Source organism: Lissotriton helveticus, chromosome 4_1 (assembly GCF_964261635.1).
Source record: "Lissotriton helveticus chromosome 4_1, aLisHel1.1, whole genome shotgun sequence".
Lineage (NCBI taxonomy): Eukaryota > Metazoa > Chordata > Amphibia > Caudata > Salamandridae > Lissotriton > Lissotriton helveticus.
Window position 1 is genome coordinate 465,951,523 of NC_136063.1, and position 6,499 is coordinate 465,958,021.

Sequence of the window (6,499 nt, forward strand, 5' to 3'; positions counted from 1 at the left end):
ATCTTATGGGTCCTGAAGAAAGCCGGACAGTGTTTTCCGCTTGGCTGAAACATGTTGACCTCTCTGCACAGCGCCATTGTGTAGTTATATTTTCAGACTATTAGGCGTTATTTTAACCTTGACACTTTCATAATACTGATTAAACTTATTTTTGTCCTAGTAGTCAATTTTAAATTCTCACTCACATTCTAGCACTGCACCCTATCAGCACCATTTGAGAAACACCTTGGGTAGAGCTCACCTTTGGTATCCATCTCCGCACCATCACTTGATGGAGTGGGCGTTGTTTGGATCCACTATTAAATCCCACATGATGATGCTCCGCCAGAAGGGTGGGCTGATGGGAGGTTCTCAGCCAGGTGTTACCCGCTTGGTTGCTGTATGATTCCTAGTTTTCTCTAGCATCTAGTACAGGACACACATTTTTTCTCTTTTGACCGGACATCTCTTCTTCATTTTTGCTATAATCAAGTAGGGGTATTGAGATGTGAGGGTCGGTAAATATATTCCCCTAGACCCCCTTCGCACATCTTTTTTTCGATACCTGTCGATAGACTTTAACAAAATGTAATAAAATAAAATTGTAATAACATTCCATCCTTTGACAGCTATTGGATTTAACATGGGTTTATATCATTATCAAGTATGGGCATATGCCTTTGTCATAGCTTTTCATGGTAAACAAATCAAACTGATGGCATATTAAATTGCTTTTACCAATGTACCAATCAGGCAATTAGCCTTTAAAATTGGCTTGTCACTATACACAACCAGACCTACTAAACTAAGCATAACCTTTCCACCAAGGCAACCAGTAAATTACAAATATGTACAAATTTACAGTCAGCCTAAGTGGTATCTAGGCGCTGGGGTGAAAACGAAATAACAGCAATGCCCTTTTACCTGAAACCAACAGTCAAAACCATACAAGTTCCTATGCAGATGGGAAGAGCCATGTCTTCAAGGCCATTCTAAAATTGCTTAGCTTGGTCTCTTGCAAAAGATGCAAATGCAAAGAATTAAATGTAAACAAAGCTAACACAGATAATACTCTACCACCCTGTGTTTTTCCATGAAACCATGGCACTATGAGAAGAAATTTTACTGCACTAGCTAAGAAAGCAGCAACCGCAAAACAGGTTCGCCAATTGGGTAACATCAGTAGGGACTAAAGCTGGTCTGACCAGAGAGAAGTTAAGGTTCTTAAGCAAATGAGTTAAAAAGTACGCGCGTAGGTGCTTATTTGATATACAAAACATTATAATATCCATGAAATTGTGGAGGGAGACCAAATTGCATTTACAGGGACTAAGAGAAGATACAGGAGATCAGCTTTTAGGGACAAATAAAAGCAATGTATCAGGTTCCATTTGAACCAAGTTAGCATAAAACGATGGCTACTGTGGATAATAAATAGCAGGTATGGTTCAGTAAATTGAACAGTTTTTAACAAAATTCAAGCTATTACTGACGGTTTAAGAGCACATGTGTCCGATGAAAAGGCATGTTTAGTCCACTCCAGGTCTGCTTTGATGATTGAGGCTGGGGTAACAAAAAGGTCTGAGCAAACAAGTTAATAAAAGAGGACTTAATTATATTAAAACAGGGGATTTTGGTAACTAAGTGCTGACTTAAACATTGTTAATTATTGAACGGTCACATCCAGTTCCTGGTTTAAGTCATACTGAGAGGAAACATTAAAAAAATTTAGACAAATATTGTAAGAAATATATTCTTTTTAAAAAAATATATTTTTATTGGCTTTTTTTTTTAATTGCAAGACAACAACAGTGGTTATCAGTGGGATATGTAAACAAGTAGACAGCAGTGGCGTATCCGATCTGCTGTAAAGGAGAGTCAAACAATGTTAATATGCGCCAGAGCATTATTGTGGGCTCCATCTTCCCCTTCCAACCATATACAATCATTGTGAATCAGAGAGCGAGAGCCCATAGTGTGCAAGTTAAGACTTCCATATTTTCCAATTTTTTTTAGGGCAGCCCCGTGCTTCATATGTTGTCTTCTCTCCCAGCATATACATGTCCATGCTCTTTCTCCATTCAACAAGAGACGGACCCACTGCGAACCCCCACGCCCTAGCTATGTCTCATTTCGCGACCACCAACAAGAAATATATTCTTGTGCTACTTCCTCATGGACCATAAAAGAAGCAGAGTTCTGTCTGAAAGATAAAGGCATCTGAAGAACAGATTTTCTTCAATTGCAGGGGGTTCATCGTATAACCCCACATGTCACAAGCATAAGTGGCCAAGGAGACACATTTTGTCAGATAGATTTTAAGCATAGCCTCAACGGTTTGTTGCCCACCCTGGATGCAATATCAATAACAGTAGAAGTGGCTCTAGAAAAGATTTTCCTTTTAGAACGAAACATGGCTTTTTTGTGTTTGTTTACTGTAATTATTTGTCTCAGCTCCAAAATACAGTTAAACGCGCTTTCTATTTATATTTGCTGCTTGAAGTATGAACAGATAAGGGCTGAAAACAGGGGCTTTTGGTGACTTCGCTTATTTTTGGACAGTCTAGGTCATTTATATACCGATGGTGTCTGTAGAAAAACGGTCAAGCTGACAGCCCTACCTTGTTCGCAATTTCTTTGCGGCCCGCTTAAAAAAAAAATGTAAGACGTTCACATAACTTTACCACGCGCGACTCCACCTCTTTTCTGCTGTCACACCTTCCCCCGCAGCCCAATGTAAGCCATCCCGGAGTATTTTTGTTTCCCATTTGCATCGTTGCACGTGCCAAATAAACACTTTTCGCAGGCCGCTGTGACGTATTGTGGCACGTGTCACGTGCCGAGCTTCGGTCCTAATTCTTTTTCGGATCACAGGGAAGCCGCCGCGCTTGATCAGAGCCTATAGGTGAAGTCTTGACGTCGCTGGAGCTGCTGTCCAAGCAGGTGATGCGCCTCGCTAACGGTACACAAAGCCCCGCCTGCGCCAGCAAAGGTCGGCCAACGGCTTGGAATATTGGCTCTGACAATCCCATGTTCGTTACTGGGATTTCCCGTTAGTCCTTGTACCTTCTGTTCCATTCTCCACGCGCTGTTTATTTGCGAGGGGGGGTCGGGTCGTCAGTGTGTCCCCGAACTGGGGCCGGATGGTCACCATTGCTCTAGGGTTTGCCAGGAGTCCTTCCGGTTAATTTTGGGGTGTGTGTATGGGGTGGGGTGGGTGTCCTTAGACCGTGGCTATTTCCGTTGTATTGCCGGGAGGCTCCATTTTTTCTAACTTTCAATTCTCCTTTACCATTTAATGTGGCGTTCAAAGAATTATTTGCGATGTTTCTACTTATTCACTGGGCAGGTATGGGAGGTAGAAATACTTGATTGATATTCTTTCTTTTGTGTCAGCGCCTTTTGCTTGAATTTCCGTAAATATGTTTCCTTGATTCCAGCAGACCCGATTCATACAGAAGACCACTGAATGTAGTTTTTTGCCGCCGGATATTGTTTCCACTTCACTATAAGTCAATGGGGGACAAAATTCCCCCCGATTATGTTTTTTAACATTTTCCTCTCACAGCTTTCCAGTTGTTAGCATGGTTCTCTCGAACGTGGACGTATGTGACGCCCTTTGTAGTTAGAGAATAATACAACTAGCAACAGCTAAAAAAAGGCTTTTATTTTAAAAAATATCTGCAATCTGTTAAAGTTGTGTGATGGTTTCTACAGGCTGAGAAGATACGTTTATGGCATATGTATAAAGGGTGTTAAAGCAAGGCCTGCCTTGGTAAGGGTATTTTCCAAGGCTTTTCACCCCATTCTTTAAAGGGGAGAAGTGCAACTGCAAGGCCCATGATTCAAAGTTATGTTGGTATAAAAGGCTATGAGTGACTCAAAGTGCCACATATAGAGAGCCACTTAGGAGCTAAGGTTGGTAGATAGCAGAATATTCTTAGAGATCCCATTAAATGAGTGGCAGCTTCCTGTGTGCAGGAGGAGAGAATTAGACTGCCAAGACGTCAATCAATCAATCAATCAGGTCATTTGTAGAGCGCACTACTCACCCGTAGGGTCTCAAGGCGCTGGGGGGGGGGGGTGCCGCTACTGCTCGAACAGCCAGGTCTTGAGCTTCCTCCTGAAGGAGAGGTGGTCTCGGGTCAGGCGCAGATTGGTCGGAAGTGAGTTCCAGGTCTTGGCGGCCAGGTAGGAGAAGGATCTTCCTCCTGTTGTCGCTCTTCGGATGCGGGGGACGGCAGCGAGGGCGTGGTTGGTTGATCTGAGGAGGCGCTTGGGAGTGTATAAGTTGATCCGGTTGTTGAGGTAGGTCGGGCCTTGGTCGTGTAGAGCTTTGTGCGCGTGGGTGAGGAGACGGAAGGTGATTCTCTTGTTGACCGGGAGCCAGTGCAGATCTCTCAGGTGTCCGGAGATGTGGCTGCGTCGGGGGATGTCGAGGATGAGTCTCGCCGAGGCGTTCTGGATCCGCTGGAGTCTCTTCTGGAGTTTGGCAGTGGTTCCGGCGTAGAGGGCGTTGCCGTAGTCCAGTCGGCTGGTGACGAGGGCTTGGGTGACCGTCTTCCTCGTCTCGGTGGGGATCCACCGGAAGATCTTCCGTAGCATGCGCAGGATGTTGAAGCATGACGAGGAGACGGCGTTGACTTGTCTGGTCATGGAGAGGGAGGAGTCCAGGATGAAGCCCAGGTTGCGTGCGTGGTCCGTCGGTTTGGGTGCGGTGCCCAGGGCGGGGGGCCACCAGGAGTCGTCCCAGGCGGAGGGCGTGGAGCCCAGGATGAGGACCTCCGTCTTGTCTGAGTTCAGTTTCAGGCGGCTGGTCGTCATCCATTCGGCTACGTCTCTCATCCCTTCGTGCAGGTTGGCTCTGGCGGTGGCGGGGTCGTTGGTCAGGGAGAGGATCAGCTGGGTGTCGTCAGCGTAGGAGATTATGTTGAGGTTGTGTTGGCGTGCGATGGTCGCGAGGGGGCTCATGTAGACGTTGAAGAGGGTGGGGCTCAGTGAGGATCCTTGAGGGACGCCGCAGATGACTTTGGTGGCCTCTGACTTGTACGGTGGTAGGCGGACTCTTTGTGTTCTTCCGTCGAGGAAGGAGGTGATCCATTCCAGTGCCTTCTCCTGGATTCCGATGTTGCTGAGGCGCTGTACTAGGGTGCGGTGGCAGACAGTGTCGAAAGCCGCGGAGAGGTCCAGGAGGATGAGGGCCGCTGTTTCTCCGTTGTCCATCAGAGTTCGAAGGTCGTCGGTGGCGGCGATGAGGGCGGTCTCGGTGCTGTGGTTCGCTCGGAAGCCGGACTGTGAGGGGTCGAGGGATCCATTCGTCTCGAGGAAGGCGGCCAGCTGTTTGTTGACGGTCTTCTCGATGACTTTGGCCGGGAACGGGAGAAGCGAGATGGGACGGTAGTTCTTGAGGTCGGTGGGGTCTGCTGTGGGTTTCTTGAGGAGAGCGCTGAGTTCGGCGTGCTTCCAGCTCTCGGGGAAGGTGGCGGAGTCGAAGGAGGTGTTGATGATGTCCCGCAGGTGGGGTGCGAGGACAGCGTCGGCTTTGTTGAAGACGTGGTGAGGGCAGGGGTCGGTCGGAGATCCGGAATGGATGGAGTTCATGGTGCGGATGGTGTCTTCGGTGCTGATCGGGGTCCAGGTGCGGAGGGTGGTGGTGGGTGGCGTCGTTGCGGTTGTGGCTTGCGTTGGTTGGTTGTTGAAGCTGTTGTGTATGTCCGTGATCTTGTTGTGGAAGTAGGACGCGAGGGAGTTGCAGAGTTCTTGCGACGGGGTGATGTCATTGTTTCCGGCGTTGGGGTTGGATAGCTCTTTCACGATGTTGAAGAGTTCCTTGCAGTTGTGTGCGTTGTTGTCCAGCCGGTCCTTGTATGCATTTTTCTTGGTGGCGCGGGGTTTATTAGGTTCATTCTAACTCATGATCCTTGGTGGATGTAGTCTAGAGATGTGAGAGGTATTCCGTTAGCCATACAAAGTGGGTGTTTTAAGCGACAATAGACCGGCTCCGTCATTAAGTTTATCTTGTGGTCAGCCTAAATTTGCCAATTCCTGTGATGTAATCATGGTGTGTGCAGTTTATTTAAAGAGTTTTATATAGCGCAAACGTGAGTGACCCTTGGGTATCGGAGCGCTTCACATTTACATGTGGTAGGTTAGAGATACATCTTGTATAGCAGAACGTTTTACAGTGATATGAGGTAGGTTGGGTATGCAGCTATACAGTATTAGCATACATATAAACAGTGACAGGATTTAGAATACTGCTTGATGTCAGTGATATCTTGAATATATATAATTCCTATATATGTCTTATCTTCAATGTTACCCATAAAAGTTATTTCGAACTGCTTACTGTAAAAGGTGTATTGGGACTTCCAATACACATCGTTCGGAGTGTCTTTTTCTGTGCATTTTACATCCACAAGTCTCGAGTAGTATAGCACCTTAAAAGGGTATCCCCAGTATTGGACCTGGGGTTACCAGTCCACAAAGGGTAGTTAGGCACAAAGTAGGTAGGCTATTC

General features: G+C 46.5%; 1 protein-coding gene across 5 annotated transcripts in view; it reads left to right on the forward strand.

The window, feature by feature from the left end:
* Nucleotides 1-2,013: 2,013 nt before the first annotated feature.
* The window catches only part of C4_1H8orf88 (chromosome 4_1 C8orf88 homolog), an 847,684-nt gene continuing 843,198 nt past the window's right edge, over nt 2,014-6,499 (forward strand). Inside the window, exon 1 of one of the 5 annotated variants that reach the window (XM_078685592.1) lies at nt 2,014-2,922. The gene's annotated coding sequence lies outside the window, so the exon portion shown is untranslated. Of the gene's footprint in view, nt 2,942-6,499 lie in introns of all 5 variants that reach the window. The other 4 variants (XM_078685591.1, XM_078685590.1, XM_078685589.1 and 1 more) reach the window with 4 other exon arrangements.